This window comes from Castor canadensis, chromosome 4 (assembly GCF_047511655.1).
Source record: "Castor canadensis chromosome 4, mCasCan1.hap1v2, whole genome shotgun sequence".
Classification (NCBI taxonomy): domain Eukaryota; kingdom Metazoa; phylum Chordata; class Mammalia; order Rodentia; family Castoridae; genus Castor; species Castor canadensis.
The window spans coordinates 149,792,942-149,818,032 of record NC_133389.1 but is presented as its reverse complement, the minus strand read 5'-3'; the positions used below and the strand labels follow the sequence as shown (position 1 = coordinate 149,818,032).

The following is a 25,091-nucleotide window of genomic DNA, read 5'->3' as shown; positions in this document are numbered from 1 at the left end:
GTGCAGGGCACAGGGCTGGGGAGGGCTGCCACACCTCAACCCTGAATGACTTCCTGTGCCCTGGTAGGCTGGACTTCATCCTATAAGCCAGAGGGCTTGGGAGGCAGCAGGGAGAACAGACAGCCAGCAGAAAGAGGGAAGAAAGAAGACCTCAGAATGAACCAGAGACACTTTCAGTTGCCCCTCATTCTCCCATTGCAGCTCAGACTTGGGAGAGGTGAGGGGCAGTTATTGTAGAAATAGTGCAAAATATGAAAGTTCCTTGTGGTAACTAGTCAATTCTCTGCCCTCTACCCCTTGACCCTTGGGAACACCTTCCTGGGTAACAAGACCACAAAGGTTTTAAGCAGGGCAAGGACACACTCAGAGGTGTATTTTTGGACTATCTAATTGGGTGGATACTGAGCTACCTCCCTTGTAAGGGGCAGATTAGGATGCGATTGATGTACAAAGTCATGCAGAGGGGCTCAGGTGTTAACTAAATAGAGCGCATTTAGATGGTAACTTCTCTTTTTTTTTTTCTTTTATTCATATGTGCATACAATGTTTGGGTCATTTCTCCCCCCTTCCCCCCAGCCCCTCCCTTTCTCCTGCCCCTTCCCTCTCCCCTCCACCCCCTCGCTAACAGGCAGAAACTATTTTGCCCTTATCTCTAATTTTGTTGAATGGAGAGTATATGCAGTAATAGGAAAGACCAAGGGTTTTTGCTAGTTGAGATAAGGATAGCTATAGAGGGTGTTTACTCGCATTGCTTTCCTGTACATATGTGTTACATTCTAAATTAATTCTTCTTGAACTAACCTTTTCTCTAGTTCCTGGTTCCCTTCTATTGGCCTCTGTTGCTTCAAAGTTTCTGCATTAGTTCCTTTGCATTGAGGACATCAAATGCTATCTTGTTTTTTTTTGGGGGGGAGGTTTCTTGCCTATCCTCATACCTCCCTTGTGTGTTCTTGCCTCATCATGTGATCAAAATCCAATCCCCTTGTTGTGTTTGCCCTTGATCTAAAGTCCGCATATGAGGGAGAACATACGATTTTTGGTCTTCTGTTTGGTAACCTCTCTTTGTGGCCTCTTGGACATGGATGTAGGAAGAGGCGACCTCACCTGATTTCCTTAAAAAAGGTTGGAGTATGGCAGAGGAAGCAGTCGAACCTATATTTGAGGTTCTAGTGTCTCCCCTTGGGACTCTCTGGTAGCAGGAAAATAGACGTGTAGTAGAGGAGAGAGTTCTGCCTTAAAATTAGTAGTCTTGTTTCATTGTCCTAACTAACCTGTCTGAATATCAGACATGACTTCATTTAAAAGAAGGTCTTTCCTATGACTCTTTTATTAGCATTTATAAGAATGACCATGCACAGAAGAGATGAATAGAGTTTATTGTAGGTACATCCTAGCTTCTAAACAGAATTAACTTTTTTCAAATATTAGACTGTTTTCTTTTTTACCTTCTTCTACTTTCAAATTCTTGTTTACATTTCCAAAGTTGCTTTGTTCAGCTTTGCAGGTTAAATATTCATGAATTAGGAGAGTTTAAGAAAATAAGGGCATTAAGAAAATAAAGGGGAGAAAAAAAGATAATGATTAGCAATCCAGAATTAAATTAAACATGAAATAGAGGCTCCCAGGTCGAGAGAGGTCTTGGGAAAGAGGAAGAGAAGAGAGACTGAGTGTGCTTGTGTTGATGTTCTTTTCTTGTATAAATTTTAAATCAAATTTGGCTTTAGATTCCTGGCAGTTCAGACTCTGTGCAGGATGAGCTGGAAAATGGAGACTTCTTGCTTGCTACTTTTAGCTCTCACCATTCTGCTGAGACAACTTCTCACTGGGTTCAGTGTATGGCAATGAAATGCAAATCGTAAATGATGAGAGCTGGCCTCCGGGGAAAAGGGGTCCTGGATGTGATCCAAGGTCTGTAACACAGAGAAAAGACATATTTCTTTGTCACACACAGTAGATTCTCCCTGAGGGTTTCAGCGATGGGAATAAAATGATTGGGAGGGGGCGGGTGAGTGGTAGTGGAAATCATTACAACGTTCTTCTCTCATATGAAAAACCAAACAAAAACAAACCCTCTGTGAGTGTGAACACAGACAAGCTGGAGGCCTTGCGGCCCCTCTTCACAAAACACTTCATACACCATGGTTGTTACCCAGGCAGCAAAGATGTGTACGCCTCTACAGCCATGCCATATACCTATATATGGATTTATCGTGTGATTTAACCCGGGTGGAGATGCTGTCAATTAAGTTTGAGATTATTTTTCAAAGATTTTTTTTTGTTCAGGCAAACTCAGAATACATTTTCCTAAGCACATTGCTTCTGAGTATTTAAACCCATGTGTATTGTGAGGGAAATTTAATCCACATGTGTCTGATTCATTTACACTTAATTCATCAAATTGTTTTGTCAGAGTCATTTGATGTCCAGGGAGCTTTATGAGGGCATATGTATATATAGAGAGATATAGATATAGATATATATACCTTTTTATTTGAAACAGGATATTGCTCATATTATCACCAACTGTACAAAATGCAAAACAATCAGTCTGAATCTGAACTCACAACCCTAGAGGTGAAAGGCAGTGTGGCAGAGGGAATAGGAGCTGAGAAGGACCTTGGTCTGGCAGAACACAAAGAACATTCTTTCATTTTCAATTGTGATGCTGGGGGCGGATGCTTTTCATTTAATTTCCTGAAGAAAAATAAATGTTAAGAATACCTTGTCCATTGGAGGTCTTATTCATTTGCTGTGATTCTCTTTGGAGCTTGCTTTTCATTGTCTCATTTGGTTCTTACTGGTCTTCAACATGATTTGTGTCTGGAGTAGAAAGATTATAATTGATTTTCAAAAGCAGCTTGATGCTTAGTGGCCAAACATCCATGATTTTCAATAACAACAAATCATTTTAAATTATTTTTAATGATGCCCTGACTGGCTTCATCTAAGACTAGATACTGATCTCCTCACTGGGTCCAAGGGCAAGGGCTTGGATTTCTCTGGCTAGTGGGCACTGAGCCATGGATATTATACTTCACCTTGCCATTCAGACTGGCTTGACTTTACACAAGCAGGCCAAGAGCTGATTCTCACTTGTCCCTCTATCACAAAATGTCAAATTGAGGCAACTTCTCTAAGTCTTTTGAATGAAATTCTATTCTAAAATTCTATTCCACCTCCCATGAGCACTGTCATCACTGTTGTAGTTCTAGAGGGGGTGAGTTGCCAGTATGGCAAACTATCAGGAGACTTAAGAAAGAATGTAAGGTACAAAGGGGTACCTTTTTAAACAAAAACCGTTGGGACACACAATTGTCTACTGGTTTGGGTATAGGAAAGAGACTTTATCTTTCAACACAGTTCTAAATATGTTGAAGGACATTTGTGGGTCACTTGATTTTAAAGAAGATGTTTTTATGGCATGGAACATCAGATCCATGTTGCTGAATCATTTATATTTAATATGTATGTTTTACACATAAGTATAAGTTGGCTTTTAGATGTTTTCAGAAAACAGTGCTTTAAGCCCAGGATAGCAATTTGATTGAGACTTGTTATAGTCAAAAATAAAATAATTATAGGGTAAATTCAGTGTTTTGGCTTTGAATTCATGCTTGTAACTCCTATCCAAGGTCTCTGATCAGCGTGCAATATGCGTTTCACTGTCATGACCTTGGTTGATTTTGTCTGAACCGGTGCAATTGAGTTAGAAGAAACCAGCCAAGAAGGGTCTCCCTGGAGAAGTTATGGGAATTGTGTTTGTATTTTTACTGCCAGCACAGGGCTTAAGCGGAAACTAAGAATACGAAGCACTTGCACTTTGCTTTCTGATCTTTAGTCTGTACTCCAGACATCAGAATCTTACCTTCCAGCCCTTGCCTTGATAGGATGTGTGTGAATGCAATGGAGAAAGGAGCTTCTGTATCCCTTGTCGTTCCCTGTCTCAATTGGTAAAATAGAGTAAGGGCGATGCTATCCACTTTCTTAAGGAAATGGGAAACCAGATAAGGAAATGGTTAGGAGCAGAAACCTGCCATTGAGTAGTAAAAGGCATCTTGTGAAAAATAAAAGGCAGTGTTAAAATAAGATAAATCAGAAATTCTGTTGATTAAGTTATTTAATCAGATGCACTTACAATAGAATGTAAGCTCCCTAAAATGGGGGCTCTTGCTTTTATTTTGTTCACTGTAATGTCTCAGTTCCCTAGAAGAGTACCTAGTACAAATAGGTCAGTAAATGGATAAAACCAGGCATAGCAGTGAAGTGATGGTCTGCTCTCTTTTTTTCTCCTCAGGCAAAGCAGTAGACTAACCTGAGGGAAATTGAGATAGGTAGGCATCCATAGAGTAGTGCAAAATCTGGAGCCTGGCCCTCTGGGTGGCCACACTGACAATATGTCTGGGAATGTTGCTACCTGAGAGGCAGCATGAAGTCATCTGTCCTGAAGGATGGTCACTTCCCTGTCTTTTGGCTCAAGGTTACAGGTTGTGGTACTAGTGGTAGCTCATGGACAATCAAGTCTGTTACTCCTAAAAAGGAAGAGGCTGAAGAGGTAAGGAAATGGGGGTAAAATTTAGAAATTCTTCTTCAATTCTTAAACTCAGGAGTAATAAAAACTATTAAATCCTGAATGAAGTGTCTGAAAATATGCGAGTTACCTTAGAGGAAAGCAAGATGTTAGTTTTACTCTGCTCTGGCTGCCATGACAGAATACCACAGACTGGGTGGCTTCAGCTGTACAATTTTTTTTTCTCTCAGTTCTGGAAGCTGAAAGTTCAAGATCAAGAAGTTGGCAAGTTTGATTTCTCCTGAGACTTTTCTCTCTAGCTTGCAGATGGGACCTTCTTGCTATGTCCTCAGATGACCTTTTTTCTGTATGTATGAAGACAGATGAGGAAAAGAAAGAGTGAAGGGGACAGAGAAAGAGAGCGAGGAAGAGGAAGAAGGGAAGAGAGCTGTATCTGTTCTCTTAGTATAAAAATATAAAACCTATTAGATGAAGGCTTCTCCCTAATAACCTCATTTAACCTTTCCTATCTTCCTAAAGGCCCCATCCCCATATATGATCTCATTGGAGTTAGAGCTTCAACATTTGAATTTTGCGAGAGACACAATTCAGTCCAGAACAGGGGGTTAAACTGTCCATTCTGAGGTTAAAGTAGAGATGGTTGGTAGAAGCATTTGAGGCTTTGCCAACAGTTTTCCTGATGCAGCCGTAGTTATTGAAAATGAAGGATCTTCTCATGTGTTCTCTGATCTCTGGCTCCTATTTAAAGCACCATTATGACTATGGGATTGTGGCATCAGTCATGCCACAAGATATATATAAAGGCTAAGGCCTACTTTGTGGTTGAGAAGCCTAGCAACAGACATGCTCAGTAGGAAGACAGCCAGCCTGTTTCTTTATCCATTTATTTTTAAAAGGAAGCTATATACTGGAAACACAGCACTTAGGCTTTCAGATTCTTATGCAAACCACTGAAAATGCAAATTATTTACCAGTCATATCAGAATTCTTGGGAGGAATTTCAATTCCCTTCAATATTGAAAATATCACTAAAGAAATTTAGGATTAGAAGGAGTCTCTGAGAAATCTATATCCTCATTTTATTACTAAGGCTCCACAGAACCAGAGAAGTTGAAACTGATTTAATGTCTTCCAGCCTCAGAGGCAGGGGTGCACAGGGTCTATGTGGCATGTGGCCTTATAAAAGACACGCAAAGCCTTCTGATGGCTGACTGCCTGGATGTCAGGAGAACTTCCACAACCTGACCCATCTGTTTCCTTTTGGTCTCCCTTTTTTACACCAGTGAACAAATGTTCAATGACACTCAATTAGGACAACAAAAAAACATAACATCAAAAGTTAGATAGTCTGATCTCGAGTTATCAGGCTAACCTTCGAGAAAAGAATACAAGAACACATTCAATTTCACAGACTCCTAGTGGGGTTTTAGAACCCACTAATTTCTTTGCAGTCCTTTTAGGGACTTTGGGGTCAGATCTGGATTTCAGCTCAACCTTGGTCCTAACTAAGTGACTGTAAGCAGTTGATGGGCTCACAGATTCTCGGTTTCCCTATCTGTGATGAGGAGACTGATGGGCAGGGTGCAGATACATTGTGGCTGTTGGGGTGCTCACTCTGGTTATCATTACCACATACTATCCTCCCAACTACTATTAGAAACAGCTGCTGTTCACACTCCCTCTGCCTCCAGCGATAGACAGCAGAAGGATGACGCACAGATGAGCCTCCAGCTGCGCCCCAAGGTAACCCCTGCAGGCTAATTCATTTTATGGACTAAATAATATTTCCAATCTTCTTTATAATGCTCTCTTATTTTTCCCAAGATCCTGACAGGTGATTTTTGTGAGATCCATTTGTAGTACCTCTGTGATCCTTTTGTATTACACCATAAATATCTGACTATGATTTTTTTTTCCTCCTTGGTGGATTGGAGGAAAACTCTTACTTTGTTTTTCTACTTCTGTTGTAGTGAACTTTTTCTGCATTTGAGTAAACATACAAGCATTTTATAATATAGGAGCTAAGAAAATTTTGGGGTACAAACCCCAGCTCTGCATCCACCTATTCGTGAACTTGAGCAAATTAACTTCTATGTACCTTATTTCCTCATTCATAAAACAGATATGAGCGTTTATTTATATCATATGTTTGTTGTGATCCTTCAACAAGCTGCTCCATACATTTAGCCTGTAGTTTGGCACTTAGTAAGCACTCAATAGAGATTAACTATTATTATTATTAATACCATCAAGACTTTTAAGAGTAAATGAAATTACTTTGTGTAAGACTACTTTAAATACAGAAGGAAGTGAAATAAAGAAGGAAATCTAGAACAAGATTCCTCAGGCATTAATCCATGTGTGTGCTAGGCATTAGTATAAGCCCTGGGGATAGAGATGCAGCTGACAGTAGTTACCCCTTACCTACTAGTGATATGTTACAAGATTTTCCATAGTTTTCTGAAACCATGGGTAGGACCAAACCCTGTATATACTGTTTTTTCTTTCTTACACATCCATACCTATGATAAAGCTTAATTTATAGTCAGGCATGGTACTTCGAACCTGTAATCCCAGACATTCAGGAGATGTAGCTAGGAAGATCGGTGTCCAAGGCCAGCCCAGGCAAAAGCTGTACCTGAAAAACAAACTAAAAGCAACAGGACTGGGAGTATGGGTCAAGTGGTAGAGTGTCTGCCTAACAGGCACAGGCCTTGAGTTCAATCCCCAGGACAGCCAAAAAAAGAGTTTAATTATTAGACAATCTACTGATTAATAAATAACTGCTAATAAAATAAGACAATCATAAAGATATACTGTAATAAAAATTATGTGAGTCTTTCATCTCTCAAAATGTCTTACTGTACTGTACTTAACTTTCTTTTTCTTGTAATGACATGAGATGACATAATGCCTACAAGATGAGACAAAGTGAGGGGAATGATGTTGTTACTGGCAGGTAGCATTAGGCTACCACATAAAGGTTAAGATTACTAGAACAAAAGCACTGTGATTCTGCAACAGTTGATCTGACATCCTGAAGGGATATGAAGTGACTGATGGGCAGGCAGTATGTGCAGTGAGGATACACTGGACCAAAGCACGACTCATGCCCCAGGTGCAACTGAGCAGAATGGTGGAACACACACTATCAGAATGGCACACAATTTACTATGAATTATTTATGAAGTTTTCCATTTGGTAATTCTGAAGCACAGTTGACTTCATAGTGAAACCACTCATGGTGGTGTTGGTGGTGGCAGGAGAGGGAAGACTACTGAAAAATCACTTAATCCAACAGATTTGAAAATAAGACACTAAATTAATTCTTTTTACCACTTTGCTGTTCAGTGCTACTTCCTCAGTGAACTCATCAATGAATTGAGTGAGTATTTACTAGAATTCTTTGATTACCCAGGGTAGCACATTTCCCATTCCCTCCTCCCTCGGTCCCACATACTGTGATACGGTGACTTTGGACAGCAGAGCTGCGTGTCATCTCTAAGATGCATAGGAAGGTCTGTGCCACTCATTCGTTGCATGAACATGTACAAGTTGTTTAATCTTCATACTTCCATATTTTCTAACTTATAAAGGATAGATAGTAATTCCAGCCTTAAGGAGTTGATGTTGATGAGATTGTGTTCAAGTATGTTGGGAACTATAAAGAATGGCCTAATGAATAGTTACTAGACACTGAGGGAAGCCAGGCACTCGGTAACATTTGCTGAACCATTCAGTGAAAGCAGATCTTACCCTGTCTTCTAAGCAGCGTGACAAAGGTGTTTGCTCAATGTACCCAGTTGGAATTTTAAAACCAAGAGTTGTTAACAGTTAGCTCTTCGTGGACTGTCAGATGAATCTGAGCTGTACTTTTCAGGGTCCATTCAGCAGAGTTCCTCCAAGTTTTCCTAACTAAAACAGGCTTTAGGAGGTTTGGTTAAAGGCATTGCCTTTGAAATTGCAAAGAGCAGGCAGCTCTTGGTTTCCAAGTGAAATTCTTTGATAGGCTTTCTCCCTGTAACCTTGCTTTTGGAGTTTCCTTTAACTGCAGTTCACCTCAGGAAGCCGAAAGGAAGTCAGTGGGGAGGGCACCTCATGGAGTGTTCTAACACTTTCATGTGATGGATCCCAGCCCTATGCCTCATTCCTCTGTGGAGCTCTGCTGTGATGCTCAGATTAGGGGGAGAAAAGAATGGGCAAAAAACTTGGGAGTCAGATGCTATTGAGAGCTCTTTGAGTATTCTAATTTGGCTTGAGTTCTCACTCTGCCTTTTCATATCGTAACTGGCTACAGCCAAACCACAAGCCCTCAAAAGCTTTTGCAAAGTTTCCCTTCTCTATGTCTTGCTCTATCTCAAAAGCCTGGGTTACCATAGAGGCTGCCTTTGTCTCTCTCCACCTTTCATTCAAATGGATCTTTGCCAGTGATGATAGTTCATAAAAATGACTGAGTAACAACAATAAAATAAACTGAGTTGTCTTGCCATGCAATAATAACTCTCTGCAGTTTTAATTCTTCTAAACTGACAGGTAAGAACTGAAAGAATCAAAATAATTTCCCTGTTACACTGTGGTTATTTTCCACCCTCAAACTAAGTTCTTCTGGAGGTAATGCGTCCTCTAGACAGCAGGGGGCAGTGTTCATCTTTAAATAACACGAGCCTTGGCAGGAGGGCTCCCAGAGCTGGCAAATGCCTGTGTCCAAGGCTCCCAGGCCCTCCAGAGCAAACCCTGGAGATTCTTCCGCAGATTTCCTGAACACAAATCTTATGGTTTGGTAAGTCTAGATGTGCCCTGAGTTTTGGCATTAAAACAAAAGCACTTCCATAAAACAGAATGATGAGGACTTTATGGCAGCATACATTATTTTCATTGTGAATAATGTTTTAATCATTTGGGATTGTTGGGTGGTCACAGAGGAACTGAAAACCACTCCTGTATTATCAGAGAAGCTAAATTGGGTTTTGTTCCTGTTTGGGCTTTCCAGTCACCCCGAGGCTGTTGGAATAAGCAAGGGACAAATGAAGCAAGTTGCCACCATCCAGGGAAACCTCTCAGCTGAGGCCACTTTATTCTTTCAAATAAGCTTCCCAGAACAGAAGCGAGTTGTCCATGGTATGGTGACCCGGATTTGGAATGAAAGGACTAGAACCATGATACATTGCCAGCCAACTTTTAACCAACCAGAGTAATAGACAATAAGCCCAATATACTCAAGGTTTTATGGAAAAAACAAACAAACAAACAAAGCCTGCTCTGAAGTAAAAACTGGCAGCCAGGATCCTTGCAGTTGGACAGGATCGCCCACTGTGAAACAGTAGGGTGAATTTCTTCTCTCCAGCATTCAGGAAAGAGGAAAAGTCAGGCAGTTAAAGTGGACACTGCTTGAGACCCAACTCTTACCTCAAACACAGCCCTGCCAATGAGAAGCACACATTTTAAGAAAGTATTTAGAATTATTTTTTCACAATTCTTTAGAGTTTTGCTTTAATTTTTTTCAAAGACAAGATTTCTAGTAACTTTCCCATACAATTTGTGCTTCCTGTGACTGATAGTTTATTGCGATGCCTGACACATTTTATGATGCTGTTACAAAATTTAACTGAAATATATGAGAATGGTGTGTTTACAAAGATTGTGCAATCCTCTAAGTTAATAGAAACAAAGTTCCTTTGGAAGAGTTAAGTGGGTCTTAAGTTATGGAAGAAAGAGAGAGAGATAGAGAAAGAGAGAGGAAGGGAGGGAGGGAGGGAGGGAGGGAGAGAGACAGAGAGAGAGAGAGAGAAGACTAGGAAGAAGAAGGAGGAGGAGGAGGAGGAGGGGAGGAGGAGGAGGAGGAGGAGGGAGAGAGGGAGGAACTGCTTTTACCTTTTCTTTTCTCAGTTGCCATCATTTTTAGTTGAATTCAAGGTTCGTAATATAGCAGTTGTGCATTGCAATTGACCTCCTTAAGATATAAGGAATTTAAAGCATGAGATTTTGAACTTTGGGAAACATAAAATTAATCATTTGACCTTGAATTGTCTATCACACCCTTGTTTCAGCATAAAGACTTTATACGTACATGTTTAATGAATGAGACCCCTAAGGTTTGCAAAAAAAAAAGCAACACCCTAGGTTTATATATTCCATTAAACATGATCTTCATAGGCTAATTAGTTAGTAATTTCACCCTTGCTTGTAATATAAACCATTTTATGCTCAATAATAATAAACTCTATGTAAACCAGGCTCTTTATTAATAAACATGTGCTTCTGGCTTTCAAATAAAATAATGCTGTAAGTGCTTTTCTCCTTATCATGCCTAGACTTATCACCCAGTAAAAATCAAACAACTAAAACACTGGTTTTATCTCATATTGTAGAAAACAATGCCTCGACCACTCGAGAGCCTCAAAATGAGACATGAACTAGATAATGCTGGGATGGAGGGGAGAGATCCAAATTGTTATTATTTTAATGTTTGGTATCAAGAAACTTATAGGCTCTTAGAAAGATGCTAAATACATTTTTGAGTAATGAGTTTACATCAGTGAGTCACAGGTAAGGGAGATGACTGAATGCTTCGTACTCATAGCTCCCCGCACCATGTAATTATGGAGAAATGGGTGGCTCTGTGTGGCAAAGCTGAGCTGGGAGGCAGTTGTGGGCATCTGAAGCAGCTCCTGCACAAACAGTACCCACTGGGAAACTGATGTTTCAGCTGAGTTGGTAGCAGCTGAGTTAATCAATGTCTTAGGAACATCTTCTAAATGTTCCTATTTGTGGAATGTACATTACTTTAGCTACTAGCAAGAGAGCTCACCCAGGCAGGACCAATGACATAATTTGCAGAAATGTGGAACTTTTTGTTCAAAAATTATTTAGACTTTCAAGATGACAACAGCAGAGCATAAGACCAACTACAGGGACCCATGAGACTCATAGGTCAGGACTCTGTACCCGGGAAGCACAGTGGCCCAGGCTCTGTGCCACATAAAATTTTTTTTCCTACATATTTCATCTCCCTAAAAGATTACTTATGTTTTAGTCAACACCAGAAGAGCACTAGTCATTTTGGAGCCAATATCAATGTTTTCAATAGCATAATTCCAGATAGGCTTTCTGTTGATATGATATCTAATATGATATCATGAGTTTTTGAAGAGTGCTGGAAAAATAAAATAGTTATTGACAGAGGAAAATATTTTTGCTAAGAGATACACTATTTCAAATTTAAAAGCATCCAAAACATTGGGAAATTCTAGTCATAGTTTTTGTTTGTTAGGTAATAATAACAAAACCAGGGGCGAATTCAAGTATGATATATTTGATACATTATAAGAACCTTTGTAAATGCCACAATGTACTCCCACCCAGCACAACAACAATAATAAAAACAATGGTTAACAGATATTGTTTACTAAGTGCTTTATATGTACTAGCCCATTAATCTGACAAATAGTCCAACCACTTAGGATAGTATTAGGTTAAATTATAGATTGGAGGCAGAGAGCAATTAGGTATGTCCTCACAGTCACTTTGATGCTAGATGACAGAGATGAGGTTTGGTTCCAGGTAGTCTTGTTTCCAGAGATCATGCTGTTAACCCTTACAAGTACCTGGACAAGGTAGAGAACACAGAAGGAAGTCACTGGGTTGGAAACTTGTCCTGTGACCATGCAGGCACTGTGCTTCAGAAACTGGCAATTTCCCTGAGTCCACTGGGGTCTGGACTTTTCTTATCATGGGGTCTTATGAATAATCTGGGGCTCTCAGAGTGGCTACTTTGGACTGAATTAAGCAGTCAATCAAACAACCATTCCATTTAGTCAAATAAGCAGTCCAAGTGACTATATATTGGGCTTGATTGATTGTCTAATCCCAGTGAATGGGCTTTAGCATGAAGCCATCTCTGTACTGTGCTGCTGAGTGGCATTAGTCAGGCTGTCCCTGTGAAAGTCACTGTCGCCAGGCTGGACTCTGTGAAGGGGATTCACCTCTTTTATAATAGGGCTGTTCCTCTGTGATGGCAGCTGAGTGGACTGAAGCAGGAACACAGAGGTAAAGACAAAACGGTTAAAAGGCATACTGGTTTCTGTGCATTTAAGAGAGAATACTGCTGATTGTTGTTGCGAAGATTTCTTCTATCCAGAAAATTAAGGTTAGGGTCTACATTTGTGAGTTTTAAAGTCAGTGAACAAGTCAGGCATACCCCACCATTCTGGAAGAACAAGTTGGAGGCCAGAGTGCAAACAGATATTTGTTTAAGGTTGACTAAAGCGGGTAAATGATCCCAGGAGACTCATGGAAACACTGAAGGGCCGAAGATTGAAAACCTGAGGAATGTTTTTAAGAGTCAGGCGGATCATCTCTTTGCTCCATAAAGATCTGAAGGATGATTCCACTTACCTGCATGCATCTCTTTATCATTGTTAAATATTTACAGATAAATGTTTAAGAGCCTGGGGGTTTGGAGAGCTTTACTTATCAGAAAGCCCTTTTAAAAAGGCAGTTAATGCTGGAACTGGTGGACTGATGAAAATATTCTCTGTTCCATTTACTTCCCAACAGCCACAAAGCTAACTGGGGTGGGAATTGGTCATTCTAACGACTTTGCTAGGAAGAAAATCTTGGAACATTCTGAACGGATTCAAAGTTGTGAAAGGAAAGGCTGTCAGGGCTGATATCCATAATCACATGATAGATTTGTACACTGTTGTCTCTATTTGAAAGAAAAATAGGTATGAGTTAACCTGGGTCTGCTTTATTCATTCATAAATATTCAATAAGTATTTATTGAGTGTCCTCTCCATGCTAGGAGTAACGACAGAGCTGTGACTGCTAGACAAAAGCACTGTCTTCCAAAGAACACAATCTTAGAAGAACATATAGCTGTGATATCCTGACATGCACACGTTCACCTCCAGACATGAAAGGAAAATGAGACCTATTCCACCTGTGCATTTCCTGTTTTCTTTGTTCATTTCTACAAAAGAAATTTCTACCTGACATGTGGCTGCAAATTCTTCCTGCCCATCACTAAAGATATGTCTAGGAAAAAATCAAGGAAGCATGGAATAGGACCCTATAATAATTTAAGCAATAAACTTTAATTTGTTATACACATGTAAAAAACAGAGTAATATTCACCATTGGATAAATCAAATAACCATTTACTCCGTAAAATATTTTTATGTACGATGGATCTCATAAAAAGTGGAACATTTAGTCTCTTTTACTAACGTTGCTGCATTTGTACAAAGGCACAGCATAAGCGATGTGAAGATTTGCTCCTACCCTCAAATTTTAGTAAACTGTGATCATGTTGTTTTGCCACATAGACAATCATCCTTTAAAAACTGAGCCTTTTGTAGAGTTCTGTGTTGTAACCCCTAGGATAATCTTGTGTGTAGGACTGATTTCCCTGAGAGATAATCAATTTTTAAAAGTAGTGGTTTTGTTTGTTGTACTACTAAAGGAGCTTAAGAACATTCTGTCTTCTGTAGCCTTGATAAGTGTATAAGCTCGAAGACACCTTTGTGGTTAGTACCTGGAAGCATGAATGACCAAGTAGAATTTCTTTAGCTCTCTGTCAGGCATTTGGGGTTTGACAAATTCCTTTAGTACATTTTGCCAGGCACTTCTCCATCATTTTTTCAAGCCATCTGTGTTTCAAGAGAAATTTAATCTACATGTTTTGGGTTCAATTACACTTGACTCATCAGAATATTATTTTGTTGGAGTTCTTTCATTGACTAGAAACTTGGTAAACCCTCCAGCAAATTCTATTCTTTTTCTGTCACAATGTCTGCAAATAGACAAAAATTGAGTTCAATGTTTCTATATTCTCAGGAACCAGCCATTCTGGGTGCTTGTTTCATCCGAACTTCTTGAGCCCAGACTAAAAATAAAGTAATTTGATTTAAAGATAACTTTTAAGATAAGTATCAACTCCAAAGAAAGACTTTCTGAAAATGGGATATTTGGGGAAGTTTAATCATCTCCAAATAGTCTGCCTACTATAAAATCATTAGTAATTGATTCCAAGTATTGCTTGAGTCAACTTGAAATTGATTCACCTGAAATTCATTTGGAAATCCTAGTGTTAAAAAAAGTAAAAAGTTGGAAACTTTTTTCCTTCTATCTGATGGTACCTTAAATTTGCTTCTGAGAACTACTGCAGTAGAGGTTTCATGTTTTATAAACCAAAAATGTTTAATCCAAAGCAGTTCAGCATACACCTGCAAAGCTTTATGAACTACTAGATTCTTTGGCTGAGAGTCAGAAATACAACTTCCCAGACACACTCTCCATTCCTTGCATCTTTGTGTGATTTGGTGATAATTTTATCTAAAATCTAAAATTGGGGAAATCAGGCTTACACTACTCATTTGAAGACATTTTTCAAGATAAAATGAAATAACAAATAAAAAGTACTTTAAAATCTGTTAGTGTGAAACATACTCCAAAATGATGCTTCTCAAACTATTTTTGGCAAAAGAAAGTGTTTTCCCTTCTGTCCATTGTGAGTTGAATCATTTATAAAATTCAATGGAAAATAAATAGTATAAAATGATATAAAAAGACATGCAAAAATGTAACTGCAATTTTTTTTGAGATAAATACTCTTTTTTAAGTATTTCCTTTATTCATATGTACATACAATGATTGAGTCATTACTCCCCTCTTCTCCCCACATCTGCCCTTTCCCCAACCCCCTCCCTCACACTTCCACCTCCTCACTTCCAAGCAGAAACTATTTTGCCCTTATCTCTAATTTTGTTGAAGAGAGAGTATAAACATTAATAAGGAGGACCAGGAGTTTTTGCTAGTTGAGGTACTGAAATTTAAAAAATTATTGGATCCTATAAACATAAAACTACTTTGTTCAATTGGTATAAAAGTTACAAAATGCTTTTGCTTAATTTTGAGTCCCATGTCATCATGTATAGATAACAAGCAGGTTGTGGACTGGTGCTGGTCTTCAGACCACACTTTGAGTAGCTGTGCTTTGACAAGCAGAGCTGGGAGAACCTGTCTCTTGTCATTGTCCTGAAGATGTTCTCTTTCAGTCACTTGACATTATAGCTCCTAACTCCACGTCATGCTGTAGTTTTGAACTGCCGTCTCTTTCCCTGCTCTCCTACATATAGTCGCTTCATTTAGGAGACATATTTCTAAGTAGTTCATATTTAAATTTTCAGTGATGCTCTTTTGGGCTTTGTGCCTTGGCATCTTCTTTGATTCTGCCAGCTCCCTTACCTAATTCTCCATAGCTTAACTTCTTAGGCATCTCTCTTCTTTCTATTCCTGTTGCCACCCTTCTGGGCTATCCTGTGGCTGGGGCCATTTATCAGCATGTATCCAACCTAAGGCATTCTTCATGTTGTGGCTGGATTAATATTCCTCAGTGGCTTCTATAATCATATCAATCACTTGTTCACAAGTATTGTAAGGCTCCTTAATCTTCATTGCCCTTAGCCTCTTCTCATGCTGCCCCTCAGCTTAACTCTGCCAATCCCAACCCCTGACATTTTCATTCTCTCCATCTTTCCAAGCTCATACTAAACAGTCTCTTCCCCATGAATCTTTTGTAGGGGCTTCCTCATGTCTGCTCTGCCCTTTCTTATATCTGTGTACCTCACCCAACACAGATGCTGTTCTGACTAGTGCTACCATGCTTTATGGATTAGGTGTAACAACTTCCCTCTGCTCTTCCCCACCCCTACCTCAACTCAATTGTGCAAACAAGTGAGGGAAGTGAGGAGTCATGCTAATCTTTCAAATAAAAGAGGTATTACTAATTATCAAATAACATATAAATTGCCTTTGTCATAAAAAGAAATTTTAAACAATACGGAGAAAGTTCATTGTCAGTCATTTCTCCTAATCTCAGGCTCTTGGGGAAGCATAATCATGTGTTTGGTGGGGTGTGTGCATTATTTGAGGCCTTTTCCCTTTTTATTTATTTACACATTTAACTCTTTTGTGTGCCCTGTATAAGTGTTAGCTGTCATTACTTCTGTTCTGTAGCTTATTTTTTTTTTTATTCAGTGATTTGTCTTGGAGATCTCCCTCACTTTGTACCTGCCCTGCTGTATTCCAGGAACAGATGTGCTTGAGTTCATTTAACTTTTGCCTTTTTGATTGGCATCACAATTGTTTCCACTGTTCTGTTGTTACAGATATGCCCAGTATCTCTCATTTCCAGACCCTAGATAAATGCCTTTCACAAGTGAGCACTTGATAAATACTGGTGGAAGGCACCAACCAAGGAGTTCCCAAGTTTTTTTGACTTCTTAACTTTTGGTTGAAGAAATTAGGAGCAATGATCAATTGAGATGACATTCTGTGAACTTCACAGAGTGAAATGTGAAGAACCTACAGGAGGGCCCTACGCAGGCTCATGACAACTGGGGAAGGAGAAAAGGCCTAGGAGGAAAGATAATGTGAAGCTGACAGTGACCTCGATCGTGTTCTTCCTGAGTGACGATCACCGTTCTCCCTCCATACGTACAGAAACAGAAGGAGAGGACTGTGAACACTGTGAACGTGTTACGCTGATTCAGCAAGGAGAATTGTTAGGCCCAGGGTAATCGTGGAGCCCCTCCCCCACAGACTTTTAAAAGCATAAGTGCTTCTCCTTTTCAGGAAGCAGTGTAGCAGTAGTCTTTAGCAGAAAGGAGCTGGAATGGGTGACTTCTTAGAGACCCTTGCTGATAGAGAACTTACTAGCTCTTAATTTTCTCTTTAAACCCTTAGCTTGTGCTATGTAATTGGTTTGGTGAACTGGAAATTTGTAGGGACATGGTTATTATGGATGAAATGTGAGGGTCCAAGTCATCCATTTAAGTATGTTCTTCTTAACTTTAAGTTCTTCAACATCTAACTTTCTGTGGAAATGTCACTTTCAGGTAGGTTGGTCATTTGGGCTACAGTTCCATCAGCATCAGTGGCTGGAGTCGTGGGTGAGCTTTGAATAGAGGCATAATGTTAAAATATAGTCAGGTGTCAGACCTGTGTCTTTAAGTTATATGTCCAAGGTCTTATTTCCTAAACAAGATTTATTCCATTATAAATAGAATAGTTGTACTTGACACAGTTGGAGTGAAGCTTGTTCCCTTGGAAGCCCTGACTGTCTTAGTCCTCAGTGCTGCATAATTTACCTACATTTTGGACAACAGCTGCTTCTCATGCTTTTCTTGGTCCTTTCTTGGTTATCTGGAGGGACAGACTGTGTGCAGGTTTGCATTTTTGGCAGTCAGTTGAAAACCTAGGACATCAGCGCATATGAATCAGTCATAACCTGCTGTTCGCTTCTTGTCACTCTGACTATTGTAGCTCAGAGGTTTGAGTCTCAAATTTTCCTTTAAGTAAGTGACGTGTGGCTCCATATTGTTAAGTGGAGGAATCAGTTCACCACACCCTCCACATGATCGGATTATGCATCAGATGTAAGTGATCATGCAACTCCTCCTCCCGTCCAACACCTACTCTTCCTTTTGCACCTTTCCCTCTCCCCATTTGCATTGTCTAAAGTCACAGTCTGGTTATAAGTAGAAGTGGTAAGGTTCATTCTGAAATTTCCCTTAAAAGCAATGTCACTGCAGAAGCCTTCATTCCTAGTTGAAGTGCAATTAAGAAAAAATTGCCTTCAACATTTTTGCTAATACATAGTGAATGATTTCTAGTAAGATGGGGAGGGGAGAGTCTTGATACCTGACATCATGATCTTTTCAGGCAAGCTTAATAAGATTAAGGGGTAAAAAGTGAACCCCCAAGAACAGGGCTTGGTGAAGGAGGAAAGAAAATATATAATGGGTCTGTATTACTAAGAAATAAGTAGGAAGGAAAGGTGGAAGTTAAAGTGAGATAAGAAAGAGGATGCCGAGCCACTGGGAATGTGTCTGAAGAATTTAAGAAACAGGAATTTCTTACATTTAATTTAAGCATGCCCTCCATGTTTAACCTCCATATTACTCATAATTCAGTGTAATCCATTATTTATATAGGAGCTTTGGGAGAGTAGTTATTTTTAACTGAAGAACTAAAATTCTGAATTGAAATTGAAGAACAGAAAAATTATGTCTTCGGCCAACAAGATAAGGGGACAAGACAATCAGCACATAGTAAAACCCTCATAAACTGAGCTAATCCAGGGGAGCGTGAGTCCTTTTCCCTTGCCACCTTTTAGAACTTGCAGAAACCCTGGGGGAAGGGATTAGATTTTTCTAGGGCATAGAATTGGGGTTCTAGCAAATCATGTCTGTGTCTCTAAGAGAAGGAAGACATTAACTAACACCAAGTTATGGGTGTTTGTACTTGATAGTTCAAGGCTTTCTGAAATGTGGATGATTGAATTAAAAGAATAATACAGTGTAATGGATTGAATTGTGCCCTGCCACTACCTCCCCCAAAAACATATGTCTACTTGGAACCTGTAAATGTGATGTTATTTGAGAAAAGGGTCTTTGCGTATATAATTATTTAGAGATTCTGAAATGAGGTCTTCTTGGATTAGGTTGGGCCCTAAACCCAAAGGCAAGTGTCTGTACTTGAGATGAGAAGAGGAGTGGATCCAGAGAGAAAGACCATATTGCTTGCAGATGGAAGCAAGACTGGAGAGATGCTGCCGTCCCAGGCCAGGGAACTCCACAGAAGCTGGAAAAGGCAAGTAAGGGTGATCCCTTGAAGTGTCAAAGGGAGTGCAGCCCTGACACACCTTGATTTTGGACTTTGGCCTTCAGAACAGTAAGAGATTACATTTCTGCTGTTGTAAGCCTCCAGTTTGCAGTACTTTGTTATGGCAGCCCTTGGAAACTAAGACACGAAGGATCTACTGTCAGATCTAATTGCTTTTCATCTTACAAAGTTGTCTTCATCAGCCTTGCCTAATGTTTACTGGAGAGAGTCAAGAACTGAAGAGCAGCCTCAATGGGGTCAAAGGATTCAAAATTCTCAGACCATCTGTGCAGGAAAAATAAGAGAATATTTCAGTGATGAATCCAAGATGCTGGTGTTGCTGTGCTTTTGTCACCTGGCTTTTTCCTGTAGCAGGGTTGGATAATTGGCACATTGGAGAGTCAGGTGTGGAACTTCATGCTGACTTGTCATCAGGACCTTGTTCTCTGGAAGTGACTGGGCAAGGATGTTGGTGCCCTGCTGATGATAAGTGCTGGAAGCAATTGAGTGAGTTTAATTTGTTAGGCCTGGAAGTGACAAGTCTTCTTGGAAGAGCTCCCATCAAGTTCTTCTGTCCCTACCCTCGTTATCATGCAGGAAGGAGCTCTTGCTCATCAGCTGGAGCTTCTGTGACCACTGAAACTTCAGTTTCCCTTCAGAAGAAAGGTGCTGTTATGGAGACTTGCAATTAGCTCTTGTTGGTTGTATTTTTTTTCCATGAAACAAAAACAGCAAAGGCCTTGCTGTGCCTGAGGATGCAAAAGCTTCTTTGTAACATGGGCATTTGCTGTTGAGAGATTCTATCATTTCTGAGCAGTTCTAAAGAAACTGGATAAGCAAAATAAGCCAGACTCAGAAAGACAAATATCAAATGTTTTCTCTCCTATGTGGAATTTAGACCTAAAACAAAAATGACATGAATGTGAAGAGGGAGGCTGTCTGGGTGGAACCAGCAGAAATGGGGAGGGCACAAAGAGAGGATGATGGGGGTAAATATGACTGAAGTATATGCATGGATGAAAAGAGAATAATGAAACCCATTAAATTGTGAAAAGCGGGCAGAGGTGATAAGAAGGAAAAATAGAGGGGTTGAATTTGATCAAAGCATGTTATATGCATGTTTGGAAATGATACAAAGAAACTCGTTTGTACAATTCATATATGCTAATAAAAAAAGAAATACATGGATTCTGCCAGCTGAAAACAAAAGATAAAGAAACTGGAGAAAGCTAAACAGCAACAAAAAAGAAATAGGTTAGAAGTATTGGAAGCAAAGTACAAAATAAGGATGAACATTAACAGGATTGAAATAAGGACTGAGCACCTTTATGAAAACACCTTTCTTTTTTAAAATAAATTTTTATTCGGATATGATGGGAGGTTTTATAGTGACTTGTATTGTACATTAGTTACATTGTCCCCATTGTCTTTCCCTTTCAGTCCCCTTCCCATCCCACTTAAAGCAATTGCAAGAGGTTTTTTAGTTCTGTTTCATATAGGTATATGAAGTCCATCTGCCATATACCATCACCTTAATCTCCTTCCTTCACCCTCCCCCTCCCGGTATTACCCCCACTCCCGCACACACTGTGCCTATTTTTCAGTCCTGATTTTGTTATTAATATTTAAGTTGACATTCAAAGAGGTGTCTCAATGCATGCCCACTGTGGGTGTGCCTTACTTTGGGCTGTTCAATCCCTTCAAAGTCTCCCTTACGCCTTTACCTTCCTTCTCCCATTTTTCAACAGCTTCCAATACACATCCTTACATCCTCTGTCTTCACAGCTTATGGTATTGATATTACTGATGCTCTGTCCTCTTTTCCTTTCCCTCTTTCCCCGAGTTCCATAGAGTAGTCTCACTGTTACAGATATGTTCTACAATTGAGTTTGTATATGATCAAGCTTGTTTTTGTGTATATCTTTGGATCTATCTTCTGTGTATGAAAGAAAACATGCATCTTTTGAAAACACCCTCCTTTTGATGAGAAGCTGAAATAATAGTGACAAGGCTGTCATTTCTTTGGTAACTGAGATAGCCAGGTCTTCTACAGCCTCTGAATCTTCCTGTGTCCCCCACATAGCCCTTAGACAGCTACTGGCAGAGAGGAAGCACTTGAATGAATGAATCAGATTGTATGAAGGACACAAGCTAGGTTCATATTCTCTCTTGCACTTTGGGTTCCTGAGAGAAATTTATTTCATGTTGCTTATTTCTGGATTCTTGGCAAAGTTCCATATGGGTGAGACTGCCCACAAAGAGAGGCATTAGTCCCTCTGACACCTAACACTCCGAGAAACGAAGCAGAACAGCTCAGAGGCCAGGCAACTCTGAGAGTCAGAATTCTGCCAAGCCCTTAATTAGGGGCAGAGTAACCTTAGCCATTTCCCTTCTGTGTCTCTTTTGAACCATAGCTACCAATGTGTTGCTTTTTTTCAACAGTATTTAATACTTACACTTATCCAGGAATTATCCAGGAAACTGCTAATTTTATTTGTCCTTTGTGCCTGTTATTTCAGGTTAGATCTATAAAGGCAAATTATTAGGGCTGTAACCATAATCCCTCCAATTTTCTCAGGCCTCCTAGTAAATAATATTATAGTAATGTCCTATTTAAGCAGCTCCTAAATAATCAGGAGCCTCTATTAATCTGAGTTATTTTTACTGTGTGTCTCAGTAGAGGGGTGGGAAAGAAGACCAATTAAACAACTGCATCGAAGGGAGTTAAAGAGAAGGGAAAACACCTTTCAGGATGTCTTCTACATTGTCTTCATGTATGGACGATATAACCATAGTCAGAATCACTGACAATTAGAGCTAGAAAATGTTACCTAGTGTTCAACCATCTTTCTTAATAAACGAGGAAACAGGGTGGGGATATGAATTGCTTTGTCTAAGGAATAGAGGTAGTCAGTGGCCAAACTAGACCTAGAAAATATGCCTCCAAATTTCCATGTTGACTATTTTATCCACTGTAATGACTTGGAGCAATTTCTAGATCATCATTTATTAACATTTACACTAGGAAAATTAATACATTTTTGAAAAGGGAGAGAAAAATTTTCTGCTTAACCTTGAATTAAAGGAGACTGTTAACTATAGAAAATATGCTAAAAACTACTGCTCCTTTACTCTAAATTCTGCTATTTGTGATTCTTCCTTTTTTATTTTTATTTAAAATTCTCTCAGTATAGGCTGTGATTTAGGATCCCAAGTTTTACATGTGGGATAAGTTTCTAAAAACATAGTTAATTCAGAATTAATGTTCCCATTAGACAAAGTGTAGATAAGGAAGGCATATTGTATAAGTCTGCTGGCTTGGAGGTCCTTTCCTGTGCCTTCCTCTGATAACTATGTTATCAGCCCTTTTCTCCTCTTTTCTTTTACCCTCCTCCCATTGGTTCTTCCTCTTACCAGACATGTTACAGTGGACAAGTAAGTTAACTTCTCTGTGCCTCAGTTTCCTCATTTTTAAAGATAATAGTATTATATACACCTCATACCAGTGGTTGTTCCTTGTAGGGATGATTAAATCACAAAATTTATTGTGGCTCATATATAATTAGTTTGCCTGCATATCTGATATGAAATGAAATAACAGTAGCTCAAACAAGGTGGAAATGTATTTGTTGCTTGGATTTTTAAAAAGTTTGAAGGTAGGCCTCCAGAGCTGGTATGCAGTTTCAGTGGGACCCAGGTGTCTGTGTTTCTGATTTGCTGTCTCTGTGCACGCAGAGCCCACCCATCCCCATCAATGTGACCCCCTCCACCATCACTCTCCCTGGTGGTTATAGCTTCTCAGCCCTCCAGCATTCTTTCCTGTGCCACAAAAGAGTGCCCAGCTCTTCCTAGCCAAGCTGGCTTTCACATGGGGAATTTTTTTCCACTGTTAGCTCTGGATTATCCATCTGGAAAGAAATAAAATATAATTTACACTTATTGATGATTGATAGATCTAGCGGATTTAAGTTTTCATGCTCAGTTCACAAGAATGTTTCTCCAACAGTGAGATTTGAGAGTCAACAGTATGTTTTGGAAAAAGGATCATTCTTGTCCCCTCAATGCCATGTATAAAGACTGCCTGAAGTGACAGCCAGCCAGACTGCTTAGTAATGTTTGCATGCACATGTTTTACAAATGACCTCTATTTTAGACTATTGTCATCAATATTTGGAAATTTGAGGTTAAAATGAGGGGCACTAAAAATGAGATTCAGGTGATGCACTTTTAAAAGATGTTATTTACATTTTTCACATTGGAAATGTGAGTTCTAGGAGGGAGAACACATTTATTTTATTAATTGAGATCGTTTAGCATCTTAAGATACGTTATATTGGAAGTATTGAGGGCTGGGATGTAGCTCAGTGGTAGAACACTTGCCTGGCATACACAAGGCCTTGGGTTTGATCTCCAACACTGAAAATAAAATTAAGTAGAAATGATTTAGGAATTTGAAGAGGGCTTTTACCTAAAAATTTATGAACTAATTATTTTCTTTGCTGGTGTAGTTTCTGGATTTTGACAGGATTTGATACAATGGAATATTGAGGAGTAGGGAGATTTTCATGTTGCTGTGGATAAGCTCAGTTGTCAAAGACTGTTCAGTTTCCACAATATGGTGTATAAATGAAGGATACTATGAAGAAATATAGGAGTATAAAGAACTGTCCTCTGTGTGGGGACCAGGTTCTACAAATTACATACTGTAAATCAGAGAAAAGAGCACATTTTCAAAAGAGTGTTTTTCTTTCTGATGATAAACATAATGTACTATCACTGTACAAAGGATAATAAAGAAAAGCATGAAAAATAAATATTCATACTTTGTTTTGATAAACTTGATACTATATACAGTCTCATATCTGTCTTACACATTGTATTTTATCATATATACTTAAAATTCTTACTTTGAAAAGTATGATAAAATATACTGTTAGAAGGTAAACTGAGGCACAATGAAAGTTTAGAGTAAACAATGATTGTGAAGTTATGCAGTTCCCAGTCAGATGTGGTTTGTGGGCACTACTGTAGGAGCATGAGGGGAAGACTATACAAGTGAAGCAAGGAAAACACTTAACTGGTTACAATTACACAGTGTCCTTATTTGGTCTATTCTGTGGGAAAATCCCTAGGTAAGTTAATTGGTGGCTTCTGATTGGTTGAGCTTAAACTTTGTTTTTCTTTAATGTAGGCACATATAAGAAATAGCCCAAGTGAAGTCTACTATGTTTGGAAATCAAGCAAGGTTAAGGTCACTTAAGAGACTTAACTGGCTTCATCTAGTCAGGAATCCTTCACACTAGGCCTCCATTTTAATTTATTTTAACCATACCCATGGAAATGAAAACTTAGACACTGAAATATATAAAATGAAACAAAAACATATCGCCCACCTACATCTTAACTCTTACAGAAGTAAAAAATCTTAAATTCTTTTTCAGTTTTTTTGGTGGTTATCTTCATAATTCCAAAAGAAGTGTGTATATTTTTATTTCTTTCCTTTTCACCTCAATCATATTTGTTTTTCCAGCTTTGAAAGATGAGAACTTTGACTTTAGTCTTGGTATTTGGCCCAGTTCTTCCAAATAGGTTTTGATTTCGCCCCTGGAAGCTAAAATACATGAGACTTCAGTGCCATTTCTGGTATCCATGTTTTATCTTGCACATGATCAATAATCATATGCTTGAGTGAGTTTCTTCAATATCAAATCAGTCAAGTAATGGCATTACAATTGAGACATGCCTTTCTGACTACTGTTAATACTAAAGGCTTACTTTGAAATAGAGGTGAGCATTTCAAGTATAGCTTTTAGAAAGGAAAAACATTTCTTTACATTTTTAAGTTCTATCAAAGTATAAATGTGTAATGATTACTAAAAGACTAAGGTGGCACAAA

The 25,091-nt window shown here is 39.1% G+C and overlaps 1 long non-coding RNA gene across 3 annotated transcripts in view; it reads right to left on the bottom strand.

Moving 5' to 3' along the window:
• Positions 1 to 1,376: 1,376 nt before the first annotated feature.
• LOC141422615 (uncharacterized) overlaps positions 1,377 to 25,091 on the bottom strand; it is a 246,958-nt gene continuing 223,243 nt past the window's right edge. For all 3 annotated transcript variants that reach the window (XR_012447326.1, XR_012447325.1, XR_012447327.1), the window contains 2 exons: positions 2,722 to 2,820; positions 1,377 to 1,910 (listed from right to left, as the gene is read on the bottom strand). This is a non-coding gene — a long non-coding RNA (uncharacterized lncRNA). The remainder of the gene's footprint in view (positions 1,911 to 2,721; positions 2,821 to 25,091) is intronic.